Consider the following 19313-nt stretch of genomic DNA (forward strand, 5'->3'; position numbering starts at 1 on the left):
AGCAGCGTCAATCCTTCAATACGCAGTACTCTAAAAATGCCCTGAGCCTCGCACTGCCGAGGAGCATCTTTAACGGACCTCCAAAGAGGGCGATCTTAACACCGGTCGTACTGGTCATCGGCAGGTTAACTCAGCTCCACATCTTCCTGGTTATCGGTGGAGAGCGATCGTTGATCACCTTGGTGGGGGAAATCCTCATGGGGAGGGGGGAGGGAGTGGGGGATGATTCTTACCGCAGGCAGGAGCTGACAAAGTCAACAAACTCCGGGTCGTGGCTTCTGAGTGCCCTCTGAAGTGACAAGCTCCCTGGCACCCTTCTCTTGACTGGGCAGAACATCATGCCCAAACGATCTGCAGGAGACATGCACAGCAGGAGAAACACACAGTCACCAACCACCACTTTGCCCACCTACCCACTCGCCCACGCCCCTATTTACCCACCCACTCACCCAAGGAATTGAAAATACAAAGAGACCCCCCCCCCCCATGGCCACCCCCCCAAAAAAACTACAACAGCTCCAGGCCACACCCTAACACTGAATCCGGTCGGATGCTCGCCCCACCCTTCAACTCACCAAAGTAGTGCATTCCGTCAGGAGCTGCATCCATCATGCATTTTGGAGGCAACCCGAGGATCTGCACATGGTTGAGATAAAGGCAAAAGTCACCCATGTAGCCGCAGCAGACTGTAGGGGCAAGTGTTTTTAGTAGTGAGTAGAAACAGCAGCAGCAACAGTAGCGGCACCTGTTGAGGGCTAGGACTGTGGCACACACAGAGAGGGGATGGTTGGCCATATTGAAGCAGGTACACACGGCACCAGGTACTCATTTGAGGCTGATTTGTACTAGGGGATGCCCAGTACCGGTTCAGATAATCCTCACTGATGTTGGCCGTGAATTGGAATCAAACTCGCATTAGCAGGTTTGTAGCTGAGCACGCTAACCGCTACACTACTGCTCCCCCCACACGTACAAGACACACACGTGTACACACATAAAACATACGATGGCTGCCATTCGCCAGATCACCAAGTAGCCAATCGCCCCCCCTCTCCTGGCTCCCCCCCATAGCCTACAACTTCAAGAAAGGAGGGGGGAATCACGAGCGGGTGAACGCCCAGTTGGAAATACCTCCATGCAGCACGGGAGGTGGTCGTCGCAGCTGTCCGACTGGAATAAATTCCTGCCGGTCGCCAACTTCGCCACTGTGCAGCCCAGTGCCCACATGTCCACTGCACACGTTAATCTGTAGCCCAGCAATACCTCCGGAGAGAGGTATTGCAGGGTCCCACCCACATGCAGAGCTGCACAACAACAACAAATATATATGTAGGTGTGTGTGTATACTCACTGTGTCATGAACAGCATCGTTATCACACACTGTCACATGTACAGACACTAAGAGACTTGCACACACACACACACTGGAACACAGACACACCCACAGGCAGAAACTCACACCCAGGTGAGGTTACTCACGTTGCCTTTTCACAAAAAAGCTGGTGCCAAAGTCCGTGACCCTGACGGTGCCGGTTACGGGATCCTTGAGTAGAACATTTTCCTAAAGGAAGAAAGGCAGAAGGAATTCACACTCGGAGGTTACGCCGATAGCATTCAGCCAGCAGTGGATCAATCACGTACCACGGTACAAGCTAAACAGGGGAACTAGGTGAGGCGTAGCGCCGTCATCAACCTTGAGTCCAGTGCAACATTCGCTGTTTTCTGACAGCTGCCACTGGGGGTGCCCCTTTCAAATGCGTCAAGATGAGCGATGTTAGTCGAGGCTCTATAGACAACTTATCCTAGTTGCTCAGCTGCCCGATAACGAGTTACGGACCAAAAACCACGCTCGAGGGCGCATGGATTTCGTGACGCCTTCCACCGCGCGTTTGTCTTGGGAAGTTTTCCATTCACAGCATCGAAGCTGACAACGGGCAGCTGTCAGTTCAAACGCGTGTTTGGCACGTTTTGAAAATCATTCTTTTCAGCTCCGGTTTGTGTTTCCCAAAGTTTGGGGCAACGCTGTGATCTACATTGCTAGTTTTATCTGTGGTGAGTCCCCCAATAGCGACACGACTCTACACGACAGTTTAATTCATACCAGATCATCACCAGAGGTAACGTGACCCTGCTTCCTTCCAGATAGACGGACAGAGCTAACACATCGACCCTGTGACCAACGTGGTTAGTTTTCTCTATGGACCGAGTCCCCAATAATGACACAACTCCGGAACAAAGTCACGCTGAATGCTGTGTCCACTCACTGGCTTGATGTCCGCATGGATGATGCTCCTGGCCTTGGTGTGGCAAAGGAACTTGAGGATGCCCCTGGTGTAAGTTTTCACCATCCCCATGTGCAATTTCCAGAACCCCGCTTCCGTAATCACATCATAGAGGCTCTCCCTGTGAAAGAGGCAGCAGCAGCAACAACAATGACAACAACGAAGCAGCGTCAGTGTCATACCCTGCAATACTGCGTGGATTCTGATAACGACAATATTAATATTATATTTGCACATTCACGACTAATATGATTCATAGCTCAGTGTGGGTTTAGGTCATCGGTTTGCTGATGAACCAAATCAGTTAGCACATCTGTCCACTTGCTTTCATTGGCTCTGTTTCCGGGTGGTGGAATTATCCATTAGGAGATACAAACTCCACGCAGAAAGGCGTCCGAGTTGAGAATCGAACTCAGGGATTTTCACCGAGGGGCACAAGCGTCACCACTGCGCTGCAGCCAACCTGCTGATCGAGTGGAGGCGTGGCTATATAAAAGTGGGCAGGGCTGATTGAGAAAAGAGGAGTGGCCTCGTGCACCCGGGACACATGACAGCTCCACAGTACCGCAATGCGTGGGTGGCACAGGAATCCCAAAAGTAACATCTAGCCCCGGTGGTGTGACGTTACCACCCTCCCCTGGTGTGGAAGAGATCGGGGCTTTGATCCCGACCGTGACGCATGTATATTTTGAGTTTGCATGTTATACCCCTGGTCACGTGGATTTTTCTCCGGGTTCTCTGGTTTGTCCCTCCACATTTAGAAACTTGTGTTTAGAGTATTTGGCTGCTATACATTTCCACATAAGCCACTTTTTTTAGCTATAATTTGTAACCAGGCCGCTTGTGAAAAATAACTGATAGGGCAGTGGGCTTTACCTGTTAAATAAAAGTTTTAGTTTAGCTAATGTAGTTAACCACGCTATGGGGGGTGGGGGGGCGGTGGGAACACATGGTACGTACTTCAACAGCTCCAGGACAATGCAGTGGTGTCCTCTGAAGTCAAAATGGTTCAGGACTTTGATAACGTTGTACTCCTCATCACTGCCCTCGCCCTGAAGTTCCAGAGCCATCTGGAGCTCCTTTCTCTGAAATTTATCATCCTTGGAGCTGTGCAGAGAAAATCCACAAATGAATCATGACTTAGACTTGCTAAAGGAATGACCAGAAACAAATTCTATTCCGAATTAAATAAATAAATATGCGTTCCCCAAGTGTAATGGCATTGTGAGTTCCGATAGCGCGCTCATGGAAGGTTCCAGAAAGGATCGGGAAGAGGATCAAATAAGCAAGGGATAGAAGGGGGTTTGGGGTGTTGCCTGAACGTAGTGATTCCCTAATGTGTGAATTGAGCCGACTCCGAGCATGGCCCCAGCCACACTCAGGATTCCCAGAAGCTGAGCCAAGCCACGGCTGAGCCACTCATGTATCTTTAACAGCAGCTGAGCGGCTCAAGCCTGAGCCAAACCACGGCTGAGCGAGAGCTGAGCCTGAGTTTTAGAGACTGAGCCACAGCTGAGTCGTGACTGAATGTGGCTCTCACAGAGCAAGGCATTATAACGTGGAATATCATGGGACCTCCTTTGCCAGTACCAAAATATCAGAATAGATTTTCCATTTTTTTCTGGCAACAAAACAGGTGTTAAGATGTTAAAACACCAAACTGAAACCTTTTACAAGGAATCATGTCTGCATTAACCATAATACTTGTGGTCAGAATGCAAACAAAAACATACTCTGATAATATATGCATTGTCTTTGAAACTGATTGGTCCACACCAGAGACAGCTTTCTTTTGAGCCTCGTCTCAAAAACGATGTTAGACCAGAGGACGCCAAAAGGCGTACAGCACAAAGACAAGCGTTATCAGAGTAATGAGAGCTCAGGGTGAACGGCTACATCATGGACCTTCTTTGGGAGTATATTTTGGTATTGGCAAAGGAGGTCCCATGATGTAGCTGCTATAACGCAGAACGCACACGTTATAACACGGAACACGCCCGTTATGACATGGGACAACCCCATTACAGCGTGGAACACGCCTTTTATAGCGTGGAACGTGCCCATGATAACATGGAAGGCTCCCGTTATAACACGGACCGCACCCATTATAATCCGGAATGCTTCTGTTCTAATGCAGGAAAGCGCCCATTATAACGTGGAATGTGCCCGCTATAAAATTGCAAAGCTGAGCGGTATGACACAGTAGGCGGAATGCGGAATGATCACGTGACGTGACAGCATGCCCTCCGTTATTGATCTCTTTACATCACTGTGTGCGTGTATTTTATCTTGCAATAAATGTTTACGTGATAAGCCACTTCGTCGACCTATTATTTGTAACCAGGTCACTTGATATACCTCTGTGGGCCTTACCTGGTAAAATAAAAAAAAATTGTTTAGTTTCAGTTTATTGGATGGTTGAGTGGGTAGGTGGGATTTTGAGTGCGTCGGTGGGTCAGTTGGAGATTGAGTGGGTGTCAGGGTGAGTGGGTGGGTAAATTGGTGAGTGAGTGTGTTTGAGATCCAGTGGGTGGGTTTGTGAGTGGGTGGTTGAGTAGGTGGCTGAGTCGGAGAGTGGAGTGCCATGGTGGCGAGATGTTAACTGCCTCGTCTTTTATAAACGAGGTCATGGGTTCGATCCCGACCCTGACGTCTGTATATTTAGAGTGAGTGGGTGTGTAGGTGGGTGCATAAGTAAGTTCTTGAGTGAGTGGCTTGGTGTGTTGATGAGTCAGTGGGTTAGTGAATGAGTGGGTTTGTGAGTGGGTGAGTGAGTGTGTGGGTGGCTTTAGTAGTTGAGTTGGTGGGTGAGTCAGATAATGAGGCGCCACAGTGGCGAGATGTTAACTCCCTCGCCTGGTATATTGGAGTTTGTAGGTTCCCCCCAACCCTAAAGCCTGTATACATTTGGAGTTTGCATCTTCTCCCCATGGTCGGGTGGAATTTTCTCCGGATTCTCCGGGTTGTCCCTCCGTATTTAGAAACATGCATTTATAGAACTTGGCTGCTATAACGTTCTATGTGAAAAGCCACTTCATTGAGCTGTTATTTGTGGGCAGATTGCTTCTGATAAAGATTTATATAGCTGTGGGCCTTACCTGGAAAAAAAAATAATTTTAGTTCAGTGTTTTTTTTTATGATTGGCTGGGTGCGTGGGTGAGTGGGTTGGTGTGTGGGTGGGTGGATGAGTGGATGGGTGAGTAGCTGGATGCATAAGTGTGAGTTAGAGGTTGAGAGAGTGGCTTGGTGAGTGTGTGAGTGGCTCGGTGGTTGAGTTTGTGGGTGGTTGAGTAAGTAGCTGGTTGAGTAAGTGGCTGGTTGAGTTAGTAGGTGGATGAGTTCATGGGTTGTTGAGTTAATGGGTGGGTATTTGAGTGGGTGGGTGTGTGGGTTCATGGATGGGAGAGTCGGAGAATGGAGCGCCATTGTGGTGAGATGCGAACCACTTCACCTGGAAAACAGGAGGTTGTGGTTTCGATCTCGACCCTTCTGCCTGCATATTTGGAGTTTGCACGTTCTCCCCTTGGTCGCATGGATTTTTCTCCATGTCCTCCGGGTTTTCCCTCCGCATATAAAATCAACATGCATTTATAGGATTTGGCTGCAATAAATGTCTACGTGATAAGCCACTTCGTTGGCCTATCATTTGTAACCAGGTCACTACTGAAAACGATGTACAGTATATAGCTCTGTGAGCCTTACCTGGTAAAATAAAATTAGTTTAGTTTATTGGCTGGGTTGGTGAATGGGTAGGTGGGTTGTTGTGTGCTTGGGTTGGTGGGTTAGAGATTGAGTAGTTGTCAGGGTTGAGTGGGTTTGTTGTGAGTGGGTGGGTGAGTGGGTGGCTACGTCAGATAGTGGAGTGCCATTGTGGCGAGATGTTAACTTCCTCGTATTTTATGCAGGAGGTTGTGAGTTCAATCCCGACCCTGACGCCTGGAAATTTGGAGTGTGCATGTTGTTCCTGTGGTAGCGTGACATTTAATCAGAGTTCTCCGGGTTGTCCTGCTGCATTTAGACACATGCATTTGTAGAATTTAGCTTCTACGTGAAAAGCCACTTCATTGAACTGTTATTTGTGGTCACGTGGCTTCTGAAAAATATCTATTTTGCTGTGGGCTTGACCTGGTAATTTTTTTTTTTTAATTTAGTTTAGTGTGTGCATAATTAGGTGGGTGGGTGAGTGGGCAAGTGCATGGGTGAGTGCCTGGGTGGGTTTATGGGTACTGAGTGGCTGGGTGAGTCAGTGCCTGGATACATGTGACGGTGGGTGTTTAAGTGAGTGGGTGACTGTGTGGGTTAGTGGGTGGGAGAGTCATATAGTGGGGGGCCACAGTGGCGATATGTTAACTACCTCGCCTCGCATACAGAAGGTTGTGGGTTCGATCCTGACCCTAATGCCTGTATATTTCCCTCCACATTTGGAAACATGTATTTAGAGGAGTTGGTTGCTATAAATGTATACATGATAAGCCACTTTTTTGAGCTATAATTTTTGGCGATGGTGCTTCTGAAAACAATATTTATAGCTCAGTGGGCCTTACCTGGTAAAATAAACCTGGTTGAGTTAGTGGGTGGTTGAGTTAATGGGTAGTTTAATTATTGGGTGGCTTTATTATTGTTTGGTTGAGTGATGGGTGGGTGGATGATTAGTTATTTGGGTAGTGGGTAATTTGGTGAGTCGGTGAGTGGCTGAGGGAGTTGGAGGTGGTTGGGTGAGTGTGTGGGTTAGAAATGGAGTGGGTGGCAGGGTGAGTGAGTAGGTGAGTGGCTGGGTATGTCCGGAATCACATCTTTTACATACAATACCCTGGTGTCTACAAACTAAGTTGCCTCTGTGGTAGTAGTTACATTGGAGAAACCAAACGCCATGTCTCGGACCGCATTCGTGAACACAAAGCAGACCTTAAACACGGTAGGACCAACACCTCGGCCGTAGCAGATCATTGTTCTAATTCAGTAGGCTCACATGCCATTGACTTTTCCAAGACAGAGGTTCTTTGTAAGCCATCTGGCTTCCATGAGAGATTCGTTCATGAGGCTATCCACATATACAAGCACAGAGACAATTTCAACCGAGAAGATGGATTCTATCTTAGCAATCATTGGAAAGATTTGATAAACCATTTCAGTTCTTAATTGATTGTTCACGCTTACATTGGCTTTCAGACAGCATACATTATAAAATTTCATCTCCCCCCTCCTCTTTTCAAAATATAGATGGACTAGTCCTGGGTAAACTGCCAAATCGCTGCGCGTGACGCTAACGTCTTTTTATATATATATAAATAAATGCGCCGTTTAAAAATACATTTATGCAAACCAACACACCTCAAGATGACCGTTTGAGTTATGGTCGAAACGTCGTGAGAATTTTTTATTGTTTTATATATATTTTATTATTTTGTTGTTTCTCTTCAACGTGACTTTACCGAAAAAACTAAGAATATGAATTACTGCAGTCACGAAAGCTTTAAATCAAAATTTACATGGTATAACATCATATCATAGACAAATTCCACTTTTGAATTATACAATGCATTACTTTACACTACCCTATACTTTAGATTATAAACTATTAGACTTGTGATATTACACTACTATATACCACACTGATGTATATTCATTATGCAATTACGATGCTATATATTGCCTTATGAGTTATGTTAAACATTACAATGTTATACTATTAATTATTATACTACATGTTGTAAACCATACCATTGACCGTGGTGTGTGAAGTATTAAGAGGCAGTGCCAGCGAAAGGTCTGCGGTCTGAAAATCACCATCAAATACAACCAATTAAGAACCGAAATGGTTTAAAACATCTTTCCAATGGTTACTAAGCCAGAATCCATCTTTTCGGTTGAAATTGTCTCTGTGCTTGTATATGTGGATGGCCTCATGAACGAATCTCTCATGGTAGCCGGTTGGCTTGCAAAAAACCTCTGTCTTGGAGAAGTCAATGTCATGTGAGCCCACTGAATTATAACAGTGATCTGCCACGGCAGAGGAGTTCATCCTACCGTGTTTCAAGTCTGCTTTATGTTCGCGGATGGGGTCCGATATATGTCGTATGGTTTCTCCAATGTAGCTGCTACCACAGAGGCACTTTAGTTTGTAAACGCCCGGGTACTGTATGTCTGGAACCACATCCTTTACAGATGGAACCAGATCACGGATTTTTGTACTGTGTTGAATCGGACCTGGATCTTGTGTTTATTCAGGATTTTGGAGATATTTTTGTGACCCCCGCAATGTACAGTGAGGGAAAAAAGTATTTGATCCTCTGCTGATTTTGTACGTTTGCCCACTGACAAAGAAATGATCAGTCTATAATTTTAATGGTCGGTTTATTTGTGGTGAAGGTTGTTTTGAAAACGAGCTATGTAGCTCATTGGACCTAACCTGGTAAAATAAACATGATTTAGTGTGTAGGTGAGTGAGCGGTGTGTGAGTGCATACGTGTGTAGGTGAGTGGGCGGTGGGTGAGTGAGAAATTGGGTTAGAGATATAGTAGTGGGTGGCTTGCTGAGTGGGTGAGTGGCTCGGTGGTTAAGTTAGTGGGTGGTTGAGGTAGTGGGTGGTTTAATTAATAGGTGATTTAGTTTGTGAGTGGTTGAATTATTGGGTGGTTGACTGATGGGTGGGTGAATAATTCCGTGGTAATGGGTGAGTAGATGAGTGGGCGGGTGGTTGGGTGAGTGGGGGATTAGAAATTGAGTGGATTGCAGGGTAAGTGGATGTGTAAGTGGGGTGGGTAAGTAGGTGAGTGGCTGAGGGAGTGGGCAGCTGGTTGGGTGAGTGGGTGGGTTAGAAATTGAGTGGGTGGCAGGGTTAGTTGATGTGTAAGTACTGGGTGAGAAGGTGAGTGGCTCATTGAGTAAGTGAGTGGATGGGCGAGTAGGTGAGTGGATGGATGAGGGAGTGAGTGGGTGGGTGAATTAGTGGGTGGGTGAGTGGATGTTTGGGTGGGTGGATGAGTGAGTGAGTGTGTGGGTAGGTGGTTAGGTGGTTAGTGTGTGGGCTATAAGTTGAGTGGGTTAGTACCTGAGTGAGTGAGTCGGCGGGTGGGTTGGTGAGTTCGTTGTTGGATGAGTGGGTGAGTATTAGTGGGTAGGTATGTAGGTGAGTGATTGACTGTGTGGGTGGGTGAGTGAGTGAAGAGATGGGTAGGTGGGTTGGTTGGTGGGTGCGTGAGTGAGTGAGGGAGTAAGTGGGTGCGTGAGTGCATAAATGGGTAGGTGAGTGAGTTAGTGGGTATGAGATTGCGTGGGTGGTTGGGTGAGTGGTTGAGAATTAATTTTGATGAGTTAGTGGGTGGGTGAGTCGGTGAGTGAGTGGTTGGGTTAGCGTATGGGTAAGTGAGCAAGTGGTTGGGTGAGTGTGTGGGGTAGTGAGTGATTGAATAAGTGAGTGAGTGAGGGGCTGGGTGGTTGGCTTGGGTAGTGAGATTGTGGGTGGGAAATGAGTGGGTGAATGGGTGTATTGGTCGGTGAGTGTGTGAGTAAGTTAGTCGGCACGTGATTGAGCGGGTGGCTGGCTGAGTGCGGGAGAAGATGGGTGGGTGAGTTAGTGGGTAGGTGAGTTGGTGCGTGGTTGGGTTGAGTGAGGGGGTGGTTGGGTGAATGGGGGAGTGACTGGTGGGTGGGTAAGTTAATGTGGGAGGTTGAGTGGGTGAGTTAGTGTGTAATTGGGTGAGTGGGTCAGAGAGCGGGGTGCCACTATGGTGAGATATTAACTACCTCACTGAGTATACAGGAAATCGTGTATTCGATTCTGACCCTGCTGCTTGTATATTATGAGTTTTAATGTTTTGCCTGTGTCCTCGTGGATCTTTCTCCGGGTCCTCCAGATTTATCCCTCCGCATTTAGAGTCAAGATTTGTTTAGAAGATTTGGTTGCACTAAATGTCAGCTTGATAAGCCACTTCGTTCACGTATCAGTTGTAACCAGATCACTTCTAAAATGTTTTATATAGCTCTGTGGGGATTACCTGGTAAAATACAAAATAGTTTAGTTGTAGTTTATTGGATGGGTGATTGGGTAGGTGGGTAGTTCGGTGCGTGGGTGGGTTAGAGGTTGAGTAGGTGGCAGGATGAGTGGGTGGGTGAGTAGATAAGTGGCTGCTGCGCAGGTGGGTGGGTGAGTGCATGAGGTATAGATTAAGTGGGTGAATGGGTCAGTGTGTGATTTGGGGCATGAATAGGTGAGTGGGTGGGTTAGTGGAGTGTTGAGTGAGTGGGTCGTTGAGTTAGTGAGTGGGGGGTATGCAGGTGGGTTCGTAGGTAAGTGGTTAAGTGAGTGGCTGGGTGTGTTGATGAGTGAGTGGGTTTCGCGATTGAGTGGGTGCCAGGGTGATTGGGTTCATGAGTGCTTGGCTGGGTGTTTGAGTGGGTGGGTGGGAGGCGAGTGGGTGGGTGGGAGGCTGAGTCAGAGTGGAGCGCCAGGGTAGCGGAATGTTAACTCCCTCGCCATTTGTATAGGACATCGTGGGTTCGATCCGGATCGTGACGCCTGTATATTTGGAGTTTGCATGTTCTCCCTGTGGTTGCATGGATTTTTCTCTGGGACCTCCGAGTTTTTCATGCATATTTAGAAATATATATTTAGAGGCTTTGGCTGCTATAAATGTCCACGTGATAAGCCACTTCTTTGAGCTATCATTTGTATGCCACATCGTTTCCGACAAGGATCTGTATAGCTCAGTGGGCCTTACCTGGTGAATTTAAATTAAGTCAATTGTAGTTGAACTATTTAAAGTGAATAGGTGGATGAGTGGGTCGGTGGGTTGGTGAGTGGCTGGTTTAGCAAGTGAGAGGTTGGATGAGTGGGTGGGTGGTTGAGTTGTTGGTTTAGAGATTCAGTACGTGGCAGGGTGAGTGAGTGGGTGGGTGGCTTTACGAGTGGGTGGGTGGGTGGATAAGTCAGAGAATGGGGCGCCATGGTGGCTAGGAGATGTTAACTACCTCGCCTGGTATATTGAACTTCGTAGGTTCAATCCCGACCTTGACGCCTGCTGTATATTTGAAGTTTGCATGTTTTCCCCGTGGTCGTGCAGGGTTTTCTCCAGTTTCTCCAGTTTTTCCCTGCACATTTAGAAACATGAGTATTTTGAGCATTTGGCTGCTATAAATTTCCATGTGATAAGCCACTTCGTTAGGCTATCATTTGTGGCCAGGTCGGTTCTGAAAAATAGCTCTGGTAAAATAAAAAATGGTGTCATTTATAGTCTACATAGGATTGACTTCCCAGGAAGTAACACTCATTGTATAAACCCCAGAAGAATATTGTTTTGAGTCACCCAAACCAGAATGTGAACTGATATATTTGTATTTTCAAACGAGGTTCTCGGCCACAGACCACCTGGACAAATATGATGTAGTTTAGTTTGCATATGAATTATTACTTGGGGTTTGTTGACATGATAAAGTTAATGTTTTCTTTGACAGGTCTATTGTGTTGTACACTCTGACAGGGGCTCAGGCTTGTTGGGGCAGCATCTGGCTGAAATGCACCTTCACAACAGGAAGATTGGAGAGAGGCTTCACAAGGAAGAGAAAACTATCGGTATTGAATCATGAAAATGTAAAACATGTGGAAAACTAGGCCCACCGATCCAACCCTAGCATCATGTCAACTATGTATTATGTTGACATTCCTTCGCACTGAGAGTAGGCATGCTAATCGGATCTAATGAATATGTGTAAACAGGCGATTTGTGTGTAAACAAACACACATTTCATACAGCTGTTTATTAATCGTAAAAATCAAGCGATTGAGCTAGTGAATGAGATACACACATGCTGTCATTATTTCATACATGAACACAACCAGTGAGCCAGCGGTCATGATTTTCCACACCTAATCACATCTCTTTGTTTTAGCCATCTTTGTGATGAAGGGAACTGTATTGTTCATGTGTGTGCAATGTACTTTTATATGAATTATGTTGGGTAATATATGAAAGTCCATCAGGGCAAACTCTTCTGCAAAGGAGACTTAGAGAATTCAACATTGCGTCCCTTTATATTTTTGCTAATCGCAATATTTTTCGATTTAAAGCTTTCGTGACTGCAGGAATTCATATTCTTGGTTCTTTCGGTAAAGTCACGTGGAAGGGAAATAATAAAATAATACAAATAAAACATTATATAATAAAATTTTCACGAAGTTTCGGCCACAACGCAAGCAGACGTCCTCAGATGAAGAAACAGAGCTGTCGGAAAGACAGCGTCTTAATGAACACTGGGCAGTGAACACTGGGCAGTGTTCATTAAGACGCTGTCTTTCCGACAGCTCTGTTTCTTCACCTGAGGACGGCTGCTTGCGTTGTGGCCGAAATGTCGTGAGAATTTTATTATATTATGTTTTATTTGTATTATTTCCCTTCTACGTGACTTTGCCGAAAGAACCAAGAATATAATCGCAATATGTTCAGGAGATAAATGTCAAGGTCTGCTAGCCAAAAGAAGGCTTTAGGAGAGAGTTCATGTAGTTTTGCTATTCATTCATTAAAGGGCAATAGAGTAAATGCTCAAATAAATGTTTTCAGCTATTTTTTTTATATACGCTAGATTTACAAGTCTATAATGTACAGAAAATACCATGGTTGGCCAGACCATCGCTCGGCATCTGCATGTGGCTCCTGGGCAGTTCAAGTGTGGCTTTGCAGAGGCGCTGCTAATTTGTAACTCTTCAATTTAACTTTATATGAAGTGAGAACAATCTGGTATCGGAGGCAGGCCATGAGTACTCCCAGGGCACTGAGATTTCTAAACTCAAAATTCCACAGCCAGTCGACACGAGTCAACTTCTGTATGGCTAATCTTTATCTCTTGTGGCTCCCGCGGCCATCTGAAGATTATGGTATGCTGCTGGTAGGGTCAGGAAAGTTGGTCACCCTTGGTATATATCTGTATATGGGTTGATGATTTTGTGCAATGTTCAGCTGCTCCGTCACGACAGGGGTCCCAGTCAGTTTGAGACTGCTAAATTAAGGTTCTCATGTGCTTTACAGATTTTGATAAAAATTTCAGTCTTGAATTTCTCCCAACAGGTATGGACCCTGGGCAGGAGGATGTAGAGTATGTGGGATTCATACGGCTATATGCTGTGGTTACATCCCACATGTGATCTCCGCTTTAAAGTCATGAAACTGGTTGTAGCCCATTTAAATTTTAATATACCCGTTTAACACGTAGGCTTTCGCGGCCAATATCATCCATAATATCGTTTTTTTTTGGGTTAGATCGTTGAAATATAAATTTGTCGTTAAACCCGCCACCACCGACACAGCCAATTCGTAAGGTTTGTCACATAAACAGAACATTCCAATTCGTGAAGGGCTCACAAGTGACGTAATCACATCTATCCCTCCAAGGAATGAAACAGGTGGATTTCTCTACGAATTTGGCTGTCCACCTAATGATGATAGTTGTAATTACTGGCGAAACGTCATACTCAGATTGTAAATGTTGTGGATTTTCTCTCCAACACTTCTGTTTGCTGTACAAGTAGCGGATTGGCATGTTCCGTTTACGTGACAACCTTACTAATTGGCTGTTAGGTGGTGGTGGGTTTAACGGCTCATTTATTTTTATGCGATCTAACCCAGAAAAACTATATTTTAGATTTAATGTACCCTTTTGTTGAAGGACAGCCTGGGTGAGCAAAGTTTTATAGGAACGGCAATAATGTTTACTTGATTAAATTAGTTTTATCATGGAGCGGTGAAATCAGCTGTTGTTCAGATGTCAGTCTAATTAGTATTACATCGTAGAAATATGAGAGTCCTTTGTGTAATAGTCTATTAACCACTGATGATGGTAACATTGGTTTAAGGTTACATTTTAAAAAGAACTAGATTGGCGTACATTTTATCTTGCATAAGTACACAAATTTATAAAACAATATATTTGATTAAAAAAATGCATATATTTTCTTCCATTGCACACAGTTGTACCATTGATAACAGGGCACACAGTTACAACTGACATCACCAGATGTCACTCAAGTTCCCTCAGAGATCGATCTTGCATAACCTGTGTTCACATAATCAGTTATGTTTTCGCTAATTACCAATTACACTCAGCCAGGTTTGACAGACTTGTATGAATGTATGTTGAACTTCCTTTCCACCGTACATAGCCAACCGTGCTAAACGGAGGTGTGGGAATTAAGTGCAGAACCTATCATTAGGATCAATGCTGTTGTATTTTTTATGAGGATATCAATTGGTGGCTGAAATGAGATGTTCAAAGACTACAGCATGATAATCGGTACATAACATGAGTGTCGAATTATGTCTTAAGAATTACCCAGCCATTTGTACGTAAATTTCAACGTTGCTGGGTGACATCTTAAGTCCGTGTTCTTCATTGCAAGGCCCGCGGGCCGGTGGCAGTCCCTGGTGTCCTTTTTACTGCGACCCCTGACGTGCAGTCCCCGACAATACACACAAGTGAAAACACCCCATCATGCTGTCAAACCCCCCAATGGTTTTAAATGTGAGGTGGCTCTTTCACTGATAATGTCTTATTCGCGAAAGTGGCCCCCCTCCGAAAATGAGTGAATATCCCTGTTTTAGGTCAAGGATTGGCCAAATAAAGTAGGTATTATTTGCTTATGTTTCTAAATGTCCGTAATAAAACTATATTTATGCCACCAGCTGAATGAGTGGCAGGAGGACTGGGTGACGTTCTTCTCACGGCAGCGACTGCAGCTTCAGCTGGACATGATAGAGAAGGACTACGGTGAACGGGAAACCCGCGAGCTCTGGTCTCGGCTTCAGGTTCGTAAGCTGTTTCACTCTCGCCCTTAACCCTTTCCTGTTCCGAGACGACTGCTCATTTCAGGATGGGTCTCGTTCACCGAATCTCGGGACGCGCAAGCGGTTCAGCGGTAATTTTATTTAGAGAGGAATAGCGCCGTTGTTTTTAAAGACATTGTACTCGCCACAGAGCACCGTAGCGACAGGACAGCACTCTGTTATAGCTGGTACCAAACTGTGCTACACACCTTCCCGCACGGCCTTGTGGGATCCTCGGTACTAATAAAGTTTTTTTAATATTTACTTCCTATTACGTTCCGATGACGTACACGAGATTCAGCGGTGAACGGGATGCACCCCGCAACTTGCAGTCATCTCGGAGCAGGAAAGAGTTAATACATGTAGCAGTGTAGCTCATCATGTGCACAGCCATATGGGAAACCCATTTGATCGCAGTGGGTTTTCGAGGTGACTTTAAAGGTAAAGTGGTGTTTCACACGCAGGCTTTCGCGACCAATATTATTCATGATAAAGTTTTTTTTGGCTTAGATCGTGTCAGTGTAAATGCGTCGTACACCCACATCCACCCAACACAGCCCATTAGTAATGTTTCTGACATGAACAGAACGTGCCATTTATGTTATTGCTTCGGCACTCTGGTGTGTTAGAGAGGAAACGCAGAACATTTTCAAACGAGTACGACCTTTCGCTGGTGATTACACCCAGCATCATCAAGCAATTGCCAGAAGCGTTCTGGCCTCTGGCAATTGCCTAATGGCAATTGGAGGTGGGTGTACGACGCATGTAAATTTATGCGATCTAACTCGAAAACAACGTTATCATGAATAAAGTGGTGTTGTTTTTTGCGTGGTGTGCAGCTTCGGTTGGGGGATTTTTTTCCGGGATGTAGAGGTGGTTCCGGCACTGCTCCACGGTGACCTATGGACTGGGAACGCTGCAGAGATTCATGAAGGGCCCGTGATCTTTGACCCAGCCTCCTTCTATAGGCACTCGGAGTACGAGCTTGCCATCGCTGGGTAAAAAAAGCTACAAACAACCAAAACAATAGCAGCAACTGCCGTTCACTGCCCTGTCTGTGGCATGCAAGGTTCATTCGTATAACCTCTGTGGCAAGGGCTGGCTCATTAAATAAATAACAGAGACCAGGTAGAGTTGTGGTTGAGATCTCTACATGCTGAGGTCTCCATTCTCTATATTTGCTAACTTACAAAGACTCATCCTTCCTTGCTAAGGCTTTTTGGGCAAATCCTGTTAAAGCTGATACGGTGCACAAAACAATAGTGGAACGATAAAACTCTTATTTATCCACGGCGCTTGAGGATGCTTGAATGTTCCAGAAACTCAGTTTATCGAACAAGGAACCCCTGGTTCAGAGACAAGTTGCCACTGATGTGCTTTACCAGGAATCCAAGCTGAAGATAATTCATTACACGTCAAATGGAATTCAAACCCTCAGAGCTGGGATATGCTTCAGTGAACAAAAACACATTTGACATTATGCTTACTGAGCAGCCATTGGTGACCAAGTTGAGACCACAGCATTCCTGCCCTCAATTCGCAGGAACGTTTGTTGATAGATGGCTCACTGAATTTTGAACGGAGGACCTCAATGGCATTGGCTCGGTGCTCTGACATTGAAATTAACCTCGAGCCACTCAATTACCTGCATTACGTTGAATTTGTGAAAATGTTCATTTTGATTTTAAAGCTTTCGTGACTGCAGTAATTCATATTCTTAGTTTTTTCGGTAAAGTCACGTTGAAGAGAAACAACAAAATAATAAAATATATATAACAACTAAAAATTCTCACGACGTTTCGACCATAACTCAAACGGTCGTCTTCAGGTGTGTTGGTTCGCATAAATTAATTTTTAAACGGCGCATTTATTTATTTATAAAAACCGTTAGCGCCACGCGCAACGATTTGGCAGTTTACCCAGGACTAGTCCATCTATATTCTGAAAAGTGGAGGGGGGAGACGAAATTTTGTATAATGTATGCTGTCTGAAAGCCACTGTAAGCGTGAACAATCAATTAAGACCTGAAATGGTTTATCAAATCTTTCCAATGATTGCTAAGATAGAATCCATCTTCTCGGTTGAAATTGTCTCTGTGCTTGTATATGTGGATAGCCTCATGAACGAATCTCTCATGGAAGCCAGATGGCTTACAAAGAACCTCTGTCTTGGAAAAGTCAATGTCATGTGAGCCTACTGAATTATAACAATGATCTGCCACGGCCGAGGTGTTGGTCCTACCGTGTTTAAGGTCTGCTTTGTGTTCACGAATGCGGTCCGAGACATGGCGTTTGGTTTCTCCAATGTAACTACTACCACAGAGGCAACTTAGTTTGTAGACACCAGGGTATTGTATGTCCGGAATCACATCTTTTACAGACGGAACCAGATCACGGATTTTATGTAATGTGTTGAAATGGACCTGGATCTTGTGTTTATTCAAGATTTTGGAGATCTTTTTTTGTGATCCCAGCAATGTAGGGTAAAGTGATGGTTTTGAAAGGCTCCTCAAGAGGGTTCTTCTTCATGGTTTGAGTGATAGCTTTGCGGATTGTATAGTCGGAGTAACCATTAGCCCTAAGAGCTTGGTGTACGTGCTTGAGTTCACTGCTTGTGTGTTCCTGGTCGGATATGCATTGGGCTCTATGATACAGAGTCTTGATGAGAGAATTCTTCTGTGATGGATGGTGGTGGGAATCCGGTTTCAGATAAGCATCCGTATGGGTAGCTTTCCTGTAGACAGAGTGGCTCATTGAACCATCAGGTCTCTTTTTAATTAGGACATCCAAAAAAGGTATCTTGCCATCTATTTCGACTTCCATGGTAAATCTGATGGCTGGGTGTATGGAATTGATGTGGTCGAAGAATTGGTCTAGAGCAGGCCGGCCATGTGGCCAGATGACAAAAGTGTCATCCACGTACCTCTTCCATAAGGTTGGGCGCAGAGTGGCAGTCTGGATGGCGTCAGTCTCAAATTTCTCCATGAAAATGTTAGCTATAACTGGAGAAAGGGGGGAGCCCATTGGGGTGCCCTCAGTTTGTTTGTAGAAAGTTCCATTCCAAGTGCAGTATGTATTGGTTAAACAATGTCTCACCAGGGGGGGTACCTCAGTGTTTAGTCCTTGATGAACTAAGTCTTCAATGATTGCAATGGTGTCAGGTACAGGAACCTTGGTGAATAAGGAAACTACATCAAAACTGACAAGCAGGTCGTCTGGGGACAGGGAAATACCCTTGATTGTCGATACCAGGTGAGTAGAATTTTGTTCTGAAGACGACCGTTTGAGTTATGGTCGAAACGTCGTGATAATTTTTTATTGTTTTATATATATTTTATTATTTTGTTGTTTCTCTTCAACGTGACTTTACCGAAAAAACTAAGAATATGTTGTTCATTGTTATGTTGTTCGTGCTGGAACAGCAGCATTGTAAGATTTTGAATGTTTGGTGTTGTTTGGGTACAGGATGTTCCAGGAGCTTTAGCTCTACGCTTCACTCATCCTACCACGCTCTCATCCCAAAGTCACAAGGCTTCGGCAAGAACCAGAAGCTCTAGCAACTCTTCCACTACCTGAACCACTGGAATCACTTTGGGACAGGATACCGAGGGTCATCCATCTCCACCATGCGCAGTCTCCTCAAGTGAATGAACGGTGCAGGAAATCGTGGGCTATGGTGTATGACTATACAAATTCTTATCGGCCATGATATACATTGTTGAATAAAGGCCTTCCCTAAGCCACCACTCAATCTCACAAAACTAGTCCATTTAAATGCTGTGCAATGCCCTAGGCATTCCACGTGAGTGTGACCGGGGGTCCCTTTGTTCCACATCCTGGCCGTGATCTCCACGCGAAAACTGGGTCAGTTAATGTCCGAATCAGAATCTTTAATTAGGCTGGACGAATCTGATGAGCTATTAAGCTCTTTTTCACAGATGTCCAGTCGGGGCGAGTCAGAAAGTTACAACAACAAACAACAATACAAACAGATAGGAGGGCAAAGTAAAGGAACGCGAAGCAAATTTTGACTTAACTTTCGTGACTGCAGGAATTCATATTCTTGGTTCTTTCGGTAAAGTCACGTAAACACCAAACAAAAACAATAAAATAAAGACCGCTTGTGTTGCGATTGAAACGTCCTGGGTTTTTTGCTTTTATTATTTTCAATTTATTTTTTATTTGTTTTTTTATTGATTTTTTTTATTTAATTTGAATTT

The 19313-nt window shown here is 44.9% G+C and overlaps 1 long non-coding RNA gene across 1 annotated transcript; it reads left to right on the top strand.

Annotated features, from left to right (window-relative positions):
* The first annotated feature begins 11183 nt into the window (after window positions 1-11183).
* On the top strand, window positions 11184-19232 carry LOC142924083 (uncharacterized). Its single transcript, XR_012941224.1, has 4 exons — window positions 11184-11853; window positions 14954-15076; window positions 15934-16092; window positions 18559-19232. It is a non-coding gene; the product is annotated as an uncharacterized LOC142924083 (long non-coding RNA).
* The last annotated feature ends 81 nt before the right edge of the window (window positions 19233-19313 follow it).

Source organism: Petromyzon marinus, chromosome 8, assembly GCF_048934315.1.
Source record: "Petromyzon marinus isolate PM22_M1 ecotype Great Lakes invasive population chromosome 8, UKy_Petmar_22M1.pri1.0, whole genome shotgun sequence".
Taxonomy (NCBI): domain Eukaryota; kingdom Metazoa; phylum Chordata; class Hyperoartia; order Petromyzontiformes; family Petromyzontidae; genus Petromyzon; species Petromyzon marinus.